Here is a 20,032-nt window from a genome sequence, read left to right as displayed (position 1 = left end):
TGTCAAATAAATAAATACAATCTTTTTAAAAAATGGATCAGAGACCTAAATGTAAAGTGCAGAACTACAAAATTCGTATAGGATAGCATAGGAGAAAATCCAGATGACCTTGGGTATGACAGATAGAACAACAAAGGCACGATCCATGAAAGAAAGAACTGATAAACTGGACTTCATTATAATGAAAAACTGTTCTTCTGAAAAAGACAATGTCAAGAGAATGAGGAGACAAGCAGACAAGCCACAAATTTTGAGAAAGTATTTGCAGAAGCCACATCTGACAAAAAATGTTACCAAAAAAATACAAAGAACTCTTCAATCTTAACAGTAAGAAATAAAGAACTCATTTAAAAAATGGGCAAAAGACATGAACAGACTCCTCACCAAAGAATATATACAGATGGCAAGTATCCATATGAAAAGATGTTCAATATCACCTGTCATTAAGGAATTGAAAATTAAAACAACAATGAGGGGCGCCTGGGTGGCTTAGTCGTTAAGTGTCTGCCTTCGGCTCAGGTCATGATCCCAGGGTCCTAGGATCAAGCCCTACATCGGGCTCCCTGCTCAGTGGGAAGCCTGCTTCTCCTTCTCCCACTCCCCCTGCTTGTGTTTCCTCTCTCGCTGTGTCTCTCTCTGTCAAAAAATAAATAAAATCTTTAAAAAAATAATAAAACAACGAGATACCAATACATAGCTATTAAAATGGTTAAAATCCATAACACTGATAACACCAAATGCCGATGTGGATTTAGAACAACTCTATTCACTGCTGGTGGGAATGAATGCAAAAATGATATAGCCACTGTGGAAGACAGTTTGGTAGATTCTTAAAAACTATATTCTTACCAACAATTGAGTTCCTTGGTATTTACCCAAAGGAACTGAAAACTTATGTCTGCTAAAAACCTGCACATGAATGTCTACGGCAGCTTTATTCATAACATCAAAATTTGGACGCAACTATGTCTTTCAGTTGGTGAGTGGATAAACAAACTGTAGTACATCCCGATAATGGACTGTTATTCAGTGCTAAAAATAAATGAGTTATCATGCCATGGAAAGACATGGAGTAAATTTAAATGAATATTACTACGTGAAAGATGTCAATCTGAAAAGGCTACATACTATATGATTCCATCCAGATGGCATCCAGATTAGGCAAAATATGGAAACAGTAAAAAGATGAGTGACTGCCAGGATTAGAGGGGAGGCAGGGGTGAACAGACAGAACACAAAGGATTTTTAGGGTAGTGAAACTACTCTGCACACTACTACAATTGTGGATACATATCATACATTTGTCAAATCCCATAGAAGGTACAACACCAAGAGTGAACCCTGATGGAAACTAGGGTTTTGGGTGATGCTTATGTCAATTAAGCTCACTGACTGTAACAAATGTATGATGTTGGTTGGAGATGTAGACGGTGGAGGAGATTGTGGCATGTGTGAGGACAGGGAATATGTGGGAATTCTTTGTACTTTCTGATTGATTTTGTTATGAACCTAAAACTGCTATAAAATATAAAGTTTATTAATTAAAAATAACCATAAATATTATATATTTAATATGTTATAATTATACAATTTATAATAAGATAGTCCTGTTATAAACATGCTTAAGAATAAATACAACCGATTTTGATATGCATGCAATTTAACCAGAGTAGGTGAAAGCACAAAGACTTACTAGAGAATAGTCTACTAGCTGTGAACATTAAGCTACGAGCAGTCAGCAGGCTGTAGGCATTAATCAATAATGTTTTACAGAGGGAATAAGAACACTGGCTAATCCCATTAGGCAGTTAACTGGGGTTCAGTTAAGTGAAATTCAGTTAAGAACTCTTTCACTGTAGGTTTTGATATGGTAGATGAGAAGGAAAAAGATAATTAAATACTTTTTTGGGTGGGGTAGTTAGTATGGGGGAGATAACTGGAATATACATATAAAGCTTAGGGTTACTTCAAGAAAAGGGCATAATGAGGTATGTGTCTAGCTGGGGGTTAGGTGGGAGTGTGCAGAAAATATGGCTCTCTATTCCTAAAATGCAGACCCTAGGCTCGTGTAAGTATAAATATTATTAATTTATATATATACATTTTTAAGATTTATTTTTTTTAGAGAAAGAGTGTGAGCAGAGGGAGAGGGAGAACCTTCAGCAGACTCCGTGGTTGAGTGTGGAGCTGGATCTCAAGACCCTGAGATTGACCTGAGCCAAAATCAAGAGTTGGACGCTTAGTCAACTGAGCCACCCAGCTGCTCCTATTATTAATTTTTAAAAATTTTGGTAGGGTAGTGTAGGAATTATTTTTTTTAATTTTTAAAAAAGATTTTATTTATTTGTCAGAGAGAGAGAGGGGCAGGGGCACAAACGGGGGAGCGCCAGGCAGAAGGAGAAGCAGGCTCCTTGCTCAGCAGGGAGCCCGATGCAGGACTCGATCCCAGGACCCAGGGATCATGACCTGAGCCGAAGGCAGACGCTTAACTGACTTGAGCCACCCAGGAGTCCCGGTACTGTAGGAATTAAACAATAAAGAAATGGATTCATTCACGCAACAAATATTTATTCTCTAACATTCTAGGCACTTCCTGTATACTGGGATACAAGTAGTGATCAAACAGGACAAAATCCCTGCCCTCACACAGCTCACAGGACACTGGAACAGATAGACAAAAAACAAGATTAAAAACAAGTAAAATGAATAATGTCACATAGTGATGAGTACTAAGAAAAAAACAGAGCCAGTAAAGAGGACAGGAAGAGTTCAAGGGAAGAGGGTGTCTGGAATTTTATTTTATTTTATTTTAATTTATTTATTTGACAGAGAGGGAACACAAGCAGGGGGAGTGGGAGAGGGAGAAGCAGGCTTCCCGTGGAGCAGGGAGCCCAATGTGGGGCTCGATCGCAGGACCCTGGGATCATGACCTGAGCCGAAGGCAGACGCTTAACGACTGAGACACCCAGGTGCCCCGTGTCTGGAATTTTAAATAGAGGCCAGGAAAGACTTCCCTGAGGCCTGAAGGAGATGCAGGAGAGAGCGATGCATGTCTGTGAGGATAGAGCGGCCAGGGCGGGGCGAACACCCAGTGCAAAGGAGGATACTGAATGTGCCCGAAGGAGGCAAATATGGCTGGACAGAAATAGGGGCAAAAACAGTAGATGAGGTCTGAGAGCTGATAAGGGCTCTCATAGGGCATTGTATAGGGCTTTGTAAGTCACAGTAAGGACTTTGGCTTCTTACTCTGAGATGAGAAGCCACTAGAGGTTTTGAGTAAATAAGACACGCTATCTAACATTTTTATAGGACCACTCTGGCTGCTGCTTTGAGAACAGAATGAAGAGTAGAGAGGGTCAAGGGCGGAACAAGGAGTTCATTTGGAAATCTACTGCAATAATCCATCTGAAAGATGACGGTGGCTTAGATCACAGTGGCAGTAGTGGAGGTGGTGAGAAGTGGTTAGATTCTTGACTTGAAGGTAGAACTAATTTCTCAAGTAACTGAAAAAAAAAAACTAGGAATAAAATCTATAAGCTGTGGCCTGCATATATTTCAACTGTAGACTCATAACCTGTTTAGTGATAAATGGTGGGCTCTCCTAGCAATATACTACTTGCAGCTTTTGTGAAGTTAAATATTGTACAGTGTTTTTTGGGGTCACAAAGGACATAATCCAGCCTCATTTAATGCAAGTGCTTGTAGAGTTTATATTTCACCAACAAATATTTCTTGAGCACCTTTACTGTGTGACTAAGATTGTGCTTGGTGTCAAGCGGTACATAGGTTTGCTTTATAGAATTTTACAGTCTCTTATGGTCCTTGGTCTAGAGAAACTATTCTCAAAACAACAAGAAGTGGGGGGAAGAGGCCAGAATTAGAAACAAACATAAATCTTCCATCTCTGTGATTTTTTTGAAGTAAAAGTTTTGCAAACTTTTGAGTCAGATATTTTCTTTTAAAAACATGGAAGTATTAGATCATCAAAAGAAACAGAGCACTGTTTAGATTTCCTTCTAGACAGTTTGATTACTGTACGTGAATTTCTCCCCACAATGGAACCTTGATGGAGAACTGTTTTCATTAGGACACAATATGTGTTATGAGAAAAAAGAAAACCCCAAACATCTAGAAATAGTGTTTCGTATCGGGTGTAAAGCACAGCAATAACATAGGGAAAATACCTCCTCCAAAGCAAGAATCTGTCATTTTACAAGCAGGGTGTTGCCTTTTGAGTTCACAGTCCACCTATCTGGTTTTGTCATGGTGGATGGTGGGTCCCAAGTGGCCCTTCCTACACAGGCTATCTAAGCACTGCTTTTATTATTAGTAAACAAGGAGATAACTGCCTAAGTAAGACAACTTCTGGCCCAGTACCAGAGCTAAGAGTTGAAGTAATCCAATAAAACTTGGCATTACTTTCTCTGGGTAGAGTACTTTGCCAAACAATCTCCTGGGACACTTGGGTACTATGAAACAGTAAAACGGTGGATGTGTATGAGGTGGGGGGAGGAGGGGTGGGAGGAAGGTGGGGAAGAGCAACACCATAATGGGCATACTCCTGGTAGGAGGCCATATGATATACAAAAAGGTGTTTTCAACAACATGCAATGTTATAATCTAATTTTACATTCGGAAAACTAAAGCAATCAAGTATACAAAATACAGAAAGTTAATGTTCTTGTTTGGTGAAGACACATTTTTTCACTTACTTCTTGGTGATTCTCATGGAGGGTATACTAGAAGAGAGGAATTTTATGTTTATCAAGAGGGGAAATGAGTTTTAAATGAGTTGGAAATCAGTTTTAAAGCTGAAAAATAAGGTCTTTCACAGTTTATTATATGTAACTATGATATGCATTGAAGACACAGAGTTAAATAAGATTGTCCTTTTACAGTTCATGACGTAGTGAGGGACAGATGGACAAACAGTAAAAAAATGTAAAGGTTGTAGCTGATGTGTGTAAAGATATTTATTTAAATCTGAGAGAAAAACAGGGAAGAGACAGATGAATTGAACAGAAGGAGTGACCAGCTAACTGCTCATTATCATAATAAATTCACAGATGCATTGGAGAGCTGAAGGCAGCAGAAAATACCAGCTAAGTAAATGCCTGGGACGGAACACTTAGTGAAGGGTACTCACATGTTTGGAATCCAGTTTCATATCAGAGAGGTAGATAGAATTCCTTTCTTGCTCTAAAACAAAATGGTTCAAGCCTAGAATCTGAGGAAAGCAATATATGAGAGAGCAGAAGAAACAAAGGTCGCTAGTATTTTGAACCAAACAAAAACTTACTAGTTAACAGTTCTAGGAGAAGGGTCCTTATTGGTTCAAGGAACAGTGCTCCTCTATTTTCTTTTATTTTACACTGTTCTCTTCAGCTCAAACCTGCAGCTGCGAAACAAGACTGCAAAGAAGAGATGGAAAGAACATTCCTTTCTATTACAGGCAACAACTCTGAAACCTTCTACCCTTTCAAAGCCGATGAATACTAAAAGATGAAATGTTTTGGGAAGGAAAATTGGAGATCATTTATAAAAACTATAGTATAAAAAAAAAGGAAAGAGACTCCATCAAAGTGTTCTTCATTTTAATCAACTGATAAATTAAATTCTCTTCCTAGGAAGAATTCCTAAAAGAAAAACAGAGAGCTTTGGGTAGTAGGGAATTTTTCTTCAGCTAAAAGTTGAAGACAAAAAACAAAACAAAACAAAACCCCAAAACATTTTAGTTGCAGGGAGGCCAAGCAGTAATAGTCTTCATTACTTTGAACAGTAAAATGAAATTCAGTTTTCCCCACAAAACAAATAAGACACCATTGTAATGTGCTTAATAGAACAGTTTCAACTAAAAAGGAGAAAATTTAAAACAGAATTATATTTTATATTTTGATTTTAAATCTTAAATCTTCACAATGCTCAGGGCTTCAGAAAGTAAATCAAATGGTCCCCAAATTCAACTTTGACATATTTAATGCTCCAGAAGTACAGTTTCCTAGGAACATTGTTCCTTTAAATACCCTACCCAATATGATAAGGCTTTGCCCTTCATACACAGAACCTCTAGGCTCTCACTGACCCAGGCAATTCTGACCAAGTGTTTGGATGTTATCTTTCTGTTTTATTATAAGCTACTCATTTCATTTCATTTCCTTTTTTTTTTTTTTAAGGTTTTATTTATTTATTTGTCAGAGAGAAGAGAGAGCACACGCAGGGGGAGCGGCAGGCAGAGGGAGAGGGAGAAGCAGGCTCCCCGCTGAGCAGGGCGCCCAATTCGATTTGAGGCTTCATCCCAGGACCCTGGGATCATGACCTGGGCTGAAGGCAGACACTTAACCAATTGAGCCACCTAGGTGCCCCTTGTTTCCTTTGTTTTTAGGTGAAAAATAGGGAAACAAACTGAGGATTTCAGAAGGGATGGGGGTGGGGGATGGGGTAACTGGGTGATGGGTATTAAGGAGGGCATGTGTTGTGATGAGCACTGGGTGTTATACACAACTAATGAATCGTTGAACACTACATCAAAAACTAATGATGTACTATATGGGGGCTAACTGAACATAATGAAAAAAAACCCCACATTGTCAGGTGCCTAGGTGGCTCAGTTGGTTAACCGTCTGCTTTGGGCTCAGATCATGATCTCGGGGTCCTGGGACCAAGCCCCGCATTGAGCTCCTTGCTCAGTGGGGAGTCTGCTTCTCCCTTTCCCTCTACCCTCTCCCCCCCACACCCTGCTTGTGCTCGCTCTCTCTTAAATAAATACATAAATAAAATTCTTTAAAAAAAATAGAACCACATTATCTGTAACTCTAATTGAGGAGTAACCAGACTAATTATAGCACCTCAAAGATTCTTGGTGTGTATTTACTAAAATCTGACAAATCTGTATTTCCAGAGTTGCCTATTGCTGTTCAAAGACTCACTTGTCTAGTAAGGCAGGACTAGGTCTCAGGGAGTTAAGAATGTGCAGAATGATTTATTTTGCTCCTCTTTCTGCATTAAATGCACCCACTTGTGTTAGTGCAAGTTACTTCTGTCAAGAACAGAAATCCACTGGACCACCAAGCAGAGGCATTATATGATTATCTGCTTTCAATACCTTCATATGTAAAATGGGGCTAATACCTTTTCCATTTAACCCAAAAAGATGTGGTGAAGAGCAAATAAATATTTCTTTACGTGCTCTACAAACAACAAAAGAATGTGAAAGCTTTTTGCTAATCATGTTACAAAGTTTTCAATGAAATATATATGAGAAAGTATACTATACAGACTATATTAAATGGCCATATACAAACGAAGAAAAGATTGGAAGGAAACACACCAAAATGCTCAAAGTAATTATGTTAGGGTGGTGGGATTACAAGTAATTACTTTCTACCTTTTGTTTTAACTCCCCAACATCCAGTCATACAGTTATGTTACTTTAAAGAAAGAGGAAAGTGCCATCAAGAATCATAGGCTTCTTAAACTTCAATTTTAATTTCACACACAATACATGAATACAGTTTCTTTTTAAAGTTTGACTACACATAAAGCTAAAATTCTCTTTGACCTGATTCTTCCCACTCCCCTCTCCAGAAAATATACCATTAGAGAAGTTAATAGCTTATTGCTGAAAGGAGCCTTCAAGAGAATTTCTGGTGATATATTCATTCTCTCTCTCTCTCTCTCAAATCAGAATTAGCCCTACAGGGCAGAGAAGAGTAAACATGTCTAGCAGGAAGAGCATGAGGGCACAATTTATGAACTTAGCATTTTATATAAAAAAATTCATTTAAATTCTGCATTCAATTTTTTAGAACAGTGTTTAACACATGAATGTTTGAAACTCCAGGAGACCAGGGGAAGGCATCTTGAACTCTTTTCTATATTGTGTACTTTCCTGTAAATACCACTCTTAAAACAATAATACCTTTCTTTATGAGTGCAATACCACATAGCACAGATTAGGTTCACCTTCCTGGCAGATAACGGACACATTCTGATACCGAGAAAAATAAGTGTGACTTTCTAGTCCTTCTCTACTATACAGCAATATAATGAGAAATTCTACTATTGGCTAGAAATGTATGGTTAACTCAATTTATACTGTTATTTTTCCAGATAAAATTACATGACAATACACTGTAATTATCATATAACAATCCCATTTAATTATGGGAAAATAGTCCATGACCATGAGTTTAATATGGCTTGGCATTTCCCTAAAAGGTTTAATTCTGAAAATTACAATACATCTGAGGTTGATCAATGTATATTCTTATGTCACTGGGAGAAAAAGTAACAAGCTTTTTATAAATAAGTTATTATTTTACTTCTTGCTAATTTATCTTGAGATCTACTTCAAGCAGAATATACTTAATCCATCTCTAATTCCACTATCATCTCTTCCCCTTCAGACTCCAAATCCAGTTAGATGGAAAAGCTCATCATTACAGTGTTTTTCCACAGAAGCATCTTCTCTGGAGGCATTTATTCTTATTACAAAGTCTCTCCAAATATCTAATTTGGTTCTGGGTGTTTAGGAACATTAGCATATTTAAAAGACAAAACTAATAACTTAAAATCAAGATGTACCAATGTGAACTATGAGAAAATTCTATAACAAGTTCCCTCACAATTTTGGGGAAGGGGCAACCAAAGCACCTCAAATTTTTGAGAACGGATTATGTGCCACATAATATAATCCTTTTTTTCAGGCAGGCAACCTGAGGCAGCAGAAAGAGCTCTGGAGTCAGGGAGTCTGGCTCTGAGTTCAGGCTATGGCACCAAGTAACCGGTCTTCTGGGATCGCTAAACTTCTTCAGCCACAGTTCCTTCATCGGCTAATGAAGGACAAAATGAATTCAAATTTGTTTGTCACACAATGACAGAACACCATGAAACAGTACATTCAATTAAATGATATGAGTTAAAAACAATTTTATAAACTAGCAGAAAATAGGAATATATTAAAAATTCAATATAAAATCACAACAATGAACATGTATGTACATACACAAACACAAAGTTCTCGAAGCACAGTATGTATTTCTGAATTCTTCTATTAGTATTTTTTGCTGTCTGGAAGTGAGTCATGGTTAAACTGAAGGCTCTGAAATCAGACTGCCTGGATTCAAATGCCATCTTTTATTTTCGGCTACGGAAGTTGGGCAAGTTAATCATCTCTGAACCTGTTCTCTCATCTGTAAATGAGGATAATAATAGTACCTACTATAGAAGTTATTTGAAGAATTAAGCCATGTAAAGCAGGTAGTATGGTATCTATCACATAGTAAAGGCTATCACAAAGTAAACAACAATAATGATAACAGTAATAGTAGCAAGCACTTATTGAGTGTTTACTAAGTAACAGGTACTATTCTAAGAGCTTTACATGTATTACCCCATTTAATCTTCACAACTACCACCAGGTAGATACTATCATTAGCCCTTATTTTATAGTGAACTATCCACAGAGAAGATAAGTGATGTAACCAAGTTAACTGTGGTAGTCACTATAGCTACTCACAAATATTTTTAGTTTTCCTTTCAGGAACACAGTAAGATTACACCATGGAACTCAGAGGGTCAACTCATAGTAGCAAGAGTCCAAAAGCTATTTTCCATGTTCCCCTCCTCCATTACAGTGACTGTGGTTATCACAATGGAGTTTATGTCCTTGCCTAACTGACCAAAAATAGCATTGCCCCCTGTTAACCCAGTTTGGACAAATAGCATGAGTGAGAAAAAAAGTTACTGAGATCCTGTAGTGGTTTGGTTATTATAGCAATAACCAAGTCTATCTTGATAGTAAATTTCAGATTTGGTATCATAATTATCTACTTATTTGCAGCTAATGCTGAAAGTTTAAGATTTAAATTATGGGAGAAAATAATAAAATTCTATGCATTTCTTTTTTTTTTTTTTGATGCGTGAACCAATGAAAGTTTACCATTATCTAATTTAGTATCAGAATTTAAGAATTATTGGTCAAAATGTCTTCATAATCTTGGGCTAGGCAAAGACTTTTTAAAGAGGAAGCAAAAAACACTAACCAGAGAAGAGAAAAATGATGAATTAGAGTTCACCAAAGTTAAGAACATCTGTTCATCAAAGACTATGTTAAGAGTGAAAAAGTAAGCCACAGACTGGAAAATAATATTTGTAACACATATATTCCCTAAAGACTCATATTCAGAGTGTATAAAGAGCTCCTACAAATAAATGACCCATTTTTTTCCCCAAAGGGAATAAAAATAAGGGGAGTGCTTCATAAAAGAGACCATCTGAATGATCAACAACCATCGAAAAAGACATACTACAACATATTCACCAAAATGGCTAAAATAAAAGACTGACAATACACAGTGCTGGCAAGCATGAGAAGAAACTGAAATTCTCATACGTTGTTAGTGGGAATTTAAATGTGCCCAATCACTCTGGAAAACTGTTTGGCAACAACTGCTAAAATAAACCTATCCTATGAACCAGCAACTGCATTCCTAGTAATATATCCTAGAGAAATGAGAGCTGATGTTCACCAAAAGACATGTAATAAGGATTTTACAAAGTTCTCGAAGCACAGTATGTATTCTGAATTCTGCTTTAATAATGGGGGCTATGGTAGTCACTATATTATTAAGCCAGTGTTTTCCATATATTATTGGAATTATTAAAAACAGCCTCAAAATGGAACCCCATTATTAAAAACAGCCTCAAAATGGAACCAGCCTATGTTTTCACCAACAGTGGCAAGGTACATTATGATGTATTCCTACAATGAAATCAGTGAAACACTTGCACAGATTGAACTATTGCTACATGCAACATGGATGAACCTCACACACAGAATGATGTCAGAAGAAGCCAGACCCAGAGAGTAAATATTCCATGAATCCATTTACATGATGTTTAAGTAAAGGTAAAACTACTCTTTGGGGACAGAAATCAGCATAGCAGTTATCTGCGGTAGGGGGAGAGAGCTACTGACTGGAGAAAATTCTCCTGAAGTGCTGGAAATATTTGCAGATATATATGCACAAATTCATTGACTTGTTCACTGAAGATTTGTGTACTTTCCTGTAAATACCACAGTTTTAAAAAGTTAAAAGAAAAAAAGGAAGCACTGGTTTAGGTAAGAATTCCAGTACTGAAAGTTCCCACAAAGATCACGAGGTCCAACTATACATCCAAGGCTCAGGTCTCAATGTGAATGTTACTCTTGGGAATGTCTGGAAAGCTCTGATCATTAGGTTTTTCTTTATAATGAACCCCAAACCTATTCCCAAGGAGCTTCCACCCTTGGGTTCTCATTCTACTCTTTTGAGGACAAATAGAACAAGTGTGCTCCCTCTTCGAAATCATATTCTCTCAGTTATCCCAAGACTAATCTGATGCCTGATGAGATTCCTTTCAGCTCTAAAAATTCTAGAATTCTATATTTTTATTAGTCCACATTTCTTTCATTTGCTCTTTCTCTACATCTCTTTCAACCTTTACTTTACTCTTTCAACCAAAGTATTCTAAAGTTAAGCTTCAACCTGAGTAGATAACCAGCTGGTAGATTTTTACTCAAAATGTAAATTTTAAATGGAGGTCAATATTTACAGTATATAGCTGGCCACATCTGTATGCTAATGAGAGCAAGAAGGAACATCTCTCAATGCTTAATACATTAGAATACCAGAGTTCCTTATGAAAGATACCTAGCTCACTTGGATTTGGAGAATGCTTACCATTAAATGTTAAGGCTGGGAAGATGAGAAGTGTATTTCTTAGACAAAGGATAAGTCAAGTCAATGGTGATTATTTTGGCCAGTACATACCAAATAAGGATGAATATATGGAAAACACTGACTATGCCTAAAGCGATGAATCATAGTGTGCTTCATGAACAAACATAAAAGCATTTCTCTAACCTCAAAGAGCCAACTGAAGCATTCATGGAATTGTGTATTTTAAGGCATTCAAAAGTCTCTACAGAGTAAAGTTTAGGAGATAAACGTAAAACCAGAATGAGATTTTTCTCACACTCAAGATAATGTATGTTCTAGTAGTACTCAGGCATTCTGTTTAAAAAGCACAACACTAAAAGTATGCCTGTATTATCATTTCATACCTATGATTGCCCTTTTACACTGCTACAACCTTGCCTTCAGCTCAGGTCATGATCTCAGGGTCCTGGGATTGAGCCCCATGTCGGGCTCCCCGCTCAGCAGGAATCCTGCTTCTCTCTCTCCCCTCTGACTGCCACTCTGCCTACTTGTGCTCTCTATCTCTCTGTCAAATAAATACACTGCTACAACCTCATATTCTTACCATTTTGTCCTTTAGAACTAGAACAATAATCAAGACAGACTCAAGATTATCTATAAAATCTGCAATATGAATTATGCAAAATGAAATGTATTCATTTCATGACTATGAGGAAGTTTTGATGTAGAATATAAAGTAAGAACAAGAAGGAAGACCTACTAATAGTAATGCTTTATTGTAATCTGGGAGAGGAATGCTTTTTTTTTTTTAAATATTTTATTTATTCATTTGACAGACAGATAGAGAGAGCACAAGTAGGCAGAGAGGCAGGCAGAAGGAGAAGGAGAAGCAGGCTCCCAATAGGGAGCCCGATGCGGGGCTCGATCCCAGCACTCTGGGATCATGACCTGAGCCGAAGGCAGCTGCTTAACCAACTGAGCCACCCAGGTGCCCCTGGGAGAGAAATTCTTGCATGGCTATGCTCTTCAAGACTAAAGGTGCCCTGAAATTGATGGTTTTATGGAGCTGGCAGAGAAATATGGATGGATTAAAAGCCTGAAGGCAGTAAAGGTCATCTATCAGACTGAACCAGGGAAATCCTAAACACATCTAAAGATTCTCATCAACAACAATGAACTGAAGGCTTAATCTGCACACTGCTCAATGATGTACTGATCTATAAAGGAGAAAGCTAATGTGCCAGGATATCTGACTGAGTTTAGCATTTGACATCAAACTCTCACTTTTTTTTTAAAGATTTTATTTATTTGAGAGAGAGTGAGAGAGAGAGAGAGCATGAGCGGGGTGAAGGGCAGAGGGAGAAGCAGACTCCCTGCTGAGCAAGGAGTCTGATAGGGGGCTCGATCCCGGGACTCCGGGATCATGACCTGAGCTGAAGGCAGACGTTTAACTGACTGAGCCAACCAAGCGCCCAAACTCTCACACTTTTCTGAACTCTTCTGGAGCTGCCGACTTTTTATTTATCGAATGCTTGGCACTTAAACTCTATTATCAGGAATCTTCCTTTAATGTGCTATAGGCAATTCACACTTAACAGCTATAAAACTGAATCCATAATCTTCCTCAAAATCTGTTCCATCCCCCATGTTCTCCATGTCAGCTGAGAGTACTCTACTCTGTCACTAAGGCCAAAAACCTGGAGTCCTTTTCAGCATTTCCCCTGGTCTTCCTGCCACAATGAATCCTTCACCAAACCCAGTTGATTCTGTCCTTTCTTCTGTGTTCCTGTTATTACTGTCCCAGTTAAAGCCTTTAGTTTTCTTGGTCTGAGTACTCCCAACAGCCTCCTGCCTGCCTGTCCCTCCTGACTCCAACTTGTTTCCACACAACTACCAGTGATCATTCTAGAATAAAAATCTAATCATGCATATCATTCCTTATTTAAAGTTATTCAAGAGGGCGCCTGAGTGGCTTAGTCATTAAGCGTCTGCCTTTGGCTCAGATCATGATCCCAGGGTCCTGGGATTGAGCCCTGCATCAGGCTCTGCTTGGCAGGAAGCCTACTTCTCCCTCTCCCACTTCCCCTGCTTGTGTTCCCTCTCTCGCTGTGTCTCTCTCTGTCATATAAATAAATAAAATCTTAAAAAAAAAAAAAATAAAGTCATTCAAGAGGCTACCCACTGTCTTCAGGTATTTTTACTTTTTTCATTTTAAAATTCTGTTTGAAAGCATAAAAGTCATGCTTGTTTTGAGTCTTTAAAGTTCAAATGTTTTACGATAAGGATACATTACTATATCATTAGAATAAGCAGTAACACTTGGCCCCGTAATAGGGAATGATCACCTTAAACCAGTTTTGGAATCAGGAAAAGGAACATTTAAATGAAATAGAACATAAGTTTATAGGGTGCTTGGGTGGCTCAGTTGAGTGTCCGACTCTTGATTTTGATTTTGGCTCAGGTCATGATCTCAGGGTTGTAAGATCAAGACCCTCATCAGGATCCCCACTCAGCGGAGAGTCGGCTTGAGGATTCTCTCCCTCTGCCCCTCTCCACACTTGCACTCTCTTCTTCTCTCTCTAAAATAAAAACAAATAAATCTTTTAAAAAAAGTTTAAATTAAAACAATGTATTAAAAACAACTATATCTTCCCTACATCGAATTTATATCTTTAGTACCCTCTCTTTGTTCTTGCATGAAATATCTTACAAATTTATCCCCTAGGTTGTAAGATGCATCTGGCTTGCTAATAAGACTGTCACATAGAGCTGGTAAATATTCAGGAAAAAAAAGTGCAGCCCTGACCTTCTTTTTAAGTAAATAAAAGAACAATAAACTATATCAAGTAGCTTGTGTCCAGGAAATAAACGTAATTATGAAAAGATAAGTGAGTATAAGATTTAAAGCTCCATGTACATCTTTAGTCTTCTACCTATGACGGAGTTTACTCTTAGTTTTTGAACTGAGAAGATTATTTTCCACAGTATCATATTTAAACACACAGTTGAGCTCTTCAGATTAACAAATCACTCAGAGTAATTTCTAGTCTCTCCCATAACCCTTTTAATTACAGTATCTGTGTTCTTTCCTGCAATACATTTCTGTTGCTATCAACTCCAAAATCTCTTGAGAGCAAATGCTATTCAGTATTATTATACATGCATTACCAAGAAGGTAGGAGAAGCTGTTAAACCAACTGAGAGCCTATGATGCCAGTTTAATCTGCCTTCCAGGCTCCCAAAACATGTCAGCACTATTGTAGTAAAGTAGGTTTTAAGTTTTGGGTGATGTGATTTACTTGAAAGACAAACAGCAGAGTGTAGAGCAGACTATTATAGGTCATAGCAAAGTAAGTTCAGATCTGTAGCTACAATTTATTTTTTATTATGCATATTTACTAAGTACTGAAACAATAAACATGAAGCCCAGCTAAGAGTTGAACACACCAGGTTACACACATGCTTTTCCTACCTCCTAAGAGGGCACAGTTTAAAAAAAAAAAAAAAAAGGAAGGATTTAAATAATAATTTAAGTGCTTAGGAGGAAAAAAGCTCTCACAATCATTATACTATACTCATAAAATGATGCACCACTGAACTTAATTCCACTTAATCTATTTGAAAAACAGCATTTTGAATTTCAAATCTTTGAACTCCAGCCTCCTATCGGATGATGATCAACTGCTAACTAACAGGATAGTGCCCTTGATATAAAAATGGTTGCTGTACCACTGGCTAAGCATTTTCTACTTTTTAATAACAAGGATCCAATTACACCAATTCATCCTTAGTCTTCCACCCAGTCCCCTTGGAGAAGCAATATTCATTTGTAGGGCAGCACTCTAAGGCAGGATGCAAACAGAGACCAATTCCAATCCTATGCACCAGGATTATTTTATCACATGACAGACACTAAGCTGCACACAAAAATTGAGTTGTAATTTCTAGTGTGGTACGGCTTTACTTATCTAAAAAAACATTAAGCTTTTTGCAGAAATGAATACAACTCTAGAAACAGTGACACAGGCATAAAAGGGAAAGACTGTAAACAATACATCTACTCTGCTCCTCACCAATGATAGTGCTAAACAAATCAGAGAAGACACATAATTAGTAATGGCTGAAAGCTAGAAAGACATACGTGGCCCAAGTCTTTCTTGGTACAATAAATGAATCTGTACACTACCCTCAGTATCATGTATTGCTAGAGAAAGATTTTAATTAAATGCCAGGGAGAAGAAATCTGCCAATTAGAATTTTGCAAGTAGTTTGTTTTGCTAGGAAATAAACGGCTAGCAGCTGACATTGTCTTTCTGGCAAAATAAAGCAGCTCTTTCCCCTTTTTTGAAATAAACATAAAAACCATTATGTTTATTTAATACACTCCCTAAATTGGCAATTAGCTTGAAAAGACTGTTTTTACATATGGCAGAGTTCCCTGTACCTAAACCTCCCCACCCCCTCAATAACCATAATGTACCATATTTATATGTTGCTATAGTACTGTGGAAAGAAATTCAGTATTTCTCTATTATTTCACTAGCTCTAGAGTCAGTGATCTACATTTAAAAATCTGAAGAAAAAACTGGCAGCAGCAACCAGAGGATTGTGAAATTCAGAAACTTATTCAGTCACACTCAAGAGCAGACATTTTAAAACTCCTATGAGCCCTAATTTCATTGATATGAAAATAGCTATGAATGTTTGATAAATCTGCAAATATCAATAAATAGATGAAACTCTAAAAATTATTTCACCAAGAGAGAATTAACAATTTTGCTAAAGGTAGAATAATGATGATGTTGATGGTGATGTCAGAAACTTGGCTTTTCAAAAGCATTCAAAATCCTCATTCTTGTTCTGCACCCCTTCCCCACCATGGCCCTGAATCTCCTTATATGCACAATAAACATTGGCATGTTTTTTTAATTTATGGGAGAATTCTAAGTATGGTATCTAGACCTCAGAAATAAAGAATACCTCATTTATTATACATTAAGAAATATGATAAATCCCTAAAACTGTTCCTTTTGAAATGATATTTATCTGGTCTAAAATTGGTAGTGAACAGGCATTTTTTAAATGGTTTTTTTCATGCTAATGGTCTGAAAACTGCTTCAAATTGTTGGACTTAAGTCATTTTCTACCAAACATACAATGACACATCTCATTTTACTGAAATTAGCTTAAAAACAATTAAAATTTTAATTAAAAACTAAGTCTAAGATGAAGAAAGCAAACATGAGCTCTTATGAAAATGTAGAATATTTTGTAATATCGAATTATAATAGCTGTGTACAGCTTATGAAACATATATGAAGATATTAGTATTATGAAATGTGGTCATTTTTGTCTTGTTGTGATTAAAAGCCATGTCATATACTTATTTTTTTTTTAAAGATTTTATTTATTTATTTGAGAGAGAGAATGAGATAGAGAGAGCATGAGAGGGGGGAGGGTCAGAGGGAGAAGCAGACTCCCTGCCGAGCAGGGAGCCCGATGCGGGACTCGATCCTGGGACTCCAGGATCATGACCTGAGCCGAAGGCAGTCGCTTAACCAACTGAGCCACCCAGGCGCCCCCATGTCATATACTTATTGTGGTGGCATTTCAACATACTTATATGACCAAAACAGCTAATAATCTTTACATGAACAATATTGTCAACTTCAGTAGTAAGCAAATGCAATTAGACCACCTTTCCTTTTTAGTGCCCTAAGAATTAAAAGAAAAAAAAATGAAGTTCTAGAAAAGAAGACAAATTACTTCGCCAAGATTGCCACTGAGAACACTCTGCCTCTAGTTTTTAAGAGCTCCAATCTAAGAAATGTGGGCAGGTATATTCTCTTTGGGGGCTTAAATAAAATTGCCCACAACTGACAGTTCAGCTTAGCACATAAACTATACATCACTGAGAAGCCTGACTTATCATCAAAAATGGTCTCCAGGCATTACAATGATTATGTGCTGCCTTTCTCAGAGAGAAATTCTGAAGAAATAAAGGACTAAACCAGAGGAAACAAATAACCCTTTCATGCTCCCAGGGTACAGGCACACATATGAAATGGTTCCTGACCTATAATTTACCTAACGTGGCATGCTATCTTCTCTCATTTACCATATATTTACTGAACATATAACATGGGCATTTAGTTAAGATACCAGAACTACAACAGGGAGCAAAACAGTCTCTGTTGTCATGAAAGTTATGATTTGAGGTGAAAGACATCAAGCAAATATACCAATAAACAAAATTTAAAATAAAAAAATTCTATGAAGGAAAACAGAATGCTATAGGATAACAGTGGGAGTTGTCATTTAGACAAGGCACGTCTCTAAAGAAGTGAGCTGAATGTTAAATAGATACATTCCATGCTGAACAGAGGTGAGAAAGAACTTGGTGCTTTGGAGGAAGTAAGAGAAGGCTAGAGTGGGCTGTAGAAAATGATTGATCAGGAGAGGAGGACAATAAAGAGAGATAAGCAAGAACTAAAACCTGAAGAGAATGTGGAGCTATGTTAAAGGGTTGGGCTTTCTCCAAAGTGCAAGAGCAAACCTGTGAAGAACTTTAAGAAAAGGCATGATATATTTATGTTTTTTAAGGGATCATTCTAACTTCTGTGTGAAGAATGAACTGACAGGTAGTAAGAATGGATCTTTAAGGACCAGTTGGGAAGCTACTGCGATAGTCCACCACAGCAAGATGGTGGCTTGAAATAGTATACTGGGAGTGGAGACAGAGCATAGAGGGCGAATTCAAGATCTATTTAGGAAGCAGAATTGATAGAATCTAGTAGTGGTCTGGATATGTGTGTGTGTGCACTCATTTTATTTATTTATTTGAGAGAGACAGAGAGAGCAGGAGCGGAGAGAAGAGGGAGAAGCAGGCTCCCTGCTGAGCAGGAAGCCGGATGTGGGGCTCGATGCCAGGACCCCAGGATCATGACCTGAGCCAAAGGCAGATGCTTAACCAACTGAGCCACCCAGGTGCCCCCCGGTAATGAGAGGTCTTAAGAATGATCCAAGATGTCTAATTAGGAAGTTAGTAAATATTTATGGAGATAAGGTTTACAGAGATCAGGAAGATCAAAGATGTAGAAATAGGGAAAGAGCCAAGAGCTTAAGACTGAGTATGTTCATCATAAGATGCCTTTGAATTAGATGCATTAGAAGCTGAATACCAGACCCTAGAGCTCAGAAGTCTGGGCTGGTGATAGGAATTTAGGAATTTTCAGCACATATGATGGTTGGTATTTTAAGTCAAGAATGTAAGAGATATCCTGAGGAGAGATGGTAGAGTAATGAAAGAGGATTGAGTCCTGAGGAATTGAACAATTAGATGAACAGAGGAGTTTGCAAAGGTGTCTGAGAAGACGTGAACACAGGCAGCTAGAGAACCAGGAGTGAATGGTGTCAGAATATTTGAAGAAAAAAAGATAAACCCAAATGTTGCTGAGAGATTAAATAAAATGAGAATGTGAAAGATGTCTTTTTTGATAACACGGAAGTTATGAGCGAAGACCCTTCTGATGGACTGGTAGTTGTAGATAAGCATACTATCTATGTGGTTTGTACGAGGTGGGGGGATGACTAGAAAAAAACATAGCCTTTAAAGTCATTTGGAGGAGGTTAAGTAAATTAAGTTAGAAAAAAATTATACAAATTGTAAGCGCATAGCTTGTGAAAAGTATGACTTTCACCTACCATGTAACCCCTCCCATTCACTAGCCCCATAAAAGTAACTAGAGTGACTTCTAACACCATAAATTTGTTTTGCTTGTTTTCAAACTTAATCCATACACTACATATTCATTTGTGTCTGGCTTCTTTTGCTCAGTATTATGCTTGATGATCACCCCATGTTACAAGAAGAATTTATTCACCCTTTCTACTTAGATGGATGGTAAGGCAATTAATAATGCTACTATGAATACTCTTGTTCATTTTTGTCTTTTGGTGAATGTATGTATAGATTTCTGCTGGCTGTACACCCCAGAATAGCTAGGTCAGAGGATATATGCATGTTCACTTTTAGAATATACAACCAAACTGATTTCCAAAATAGTTTTAACGATTTACATACACATCCACCAGTAGCACATAAATTTCAGTTGTTCCACATCAAGGTACTTGATATTGCAGTCTTTTAAAATTTTAGCTGTTTCTTAGGGTATGTAGTGGTATTTCATTGTGGTTTTTATTTGAATTTATTCAATGATTAACAATTATTGGCTGCATGTTGGTTTTTGGATAGTTTCTTTTGTGGAGCACCCATTCAAGTATTCTGTCCTTTCAGAAATTTGGTTTTCTCTTCTCTGATTTTTAGGAGT

At 37.4% G+C, this 20,032-nt stretch overlaps 1 protein-coding gene across 7 annotated transcripts in view; it reads right to left on the bottom strand.

The window, feature by feature from the left end:
- HMG20A (high mobility group 20A) overlaps positions 1 to 20,032 on the bottom strand; it is a 108,115-nt gene that overhangs the window by 71,650 nt on the left and 16,433 nt on the right. The window contains exon 2 of one of the 7 annotated variants that reach the window (XM_064570120.1): positions 5,147 to 5,227. The exons of the other annotated variants lie outside the window; for them this stretch is intronic. The gene's annotated coding sequence lies outside the window, so the exon portion shown is untranslated. The remainder of the gene's footprint in view (positions 1 to 5,146; positions 5,228 to 20,032) is intronic. 7 annotated transcript variants of the gene reach the window in all.

This window comes from Mirounga angustirostris, unplaced genomic scaffold, assembly GCF_029215605.1.
Source record: "Mirounga angustirostris isolate CCGP_5_RB_7025 unplaced genomic scaffold, mMirAng1.0.hap1 SCAF_9, whole genome shotgun sequence".
NCBI lineage: Eukaryota > Metazoa > Chordata > Mammalia > Carnivora > Phocidae > Mirounga > Mirounga angustirostris.
This window is presented reverse-complemented; position numbering and strand designations above follow the sequence as displayed.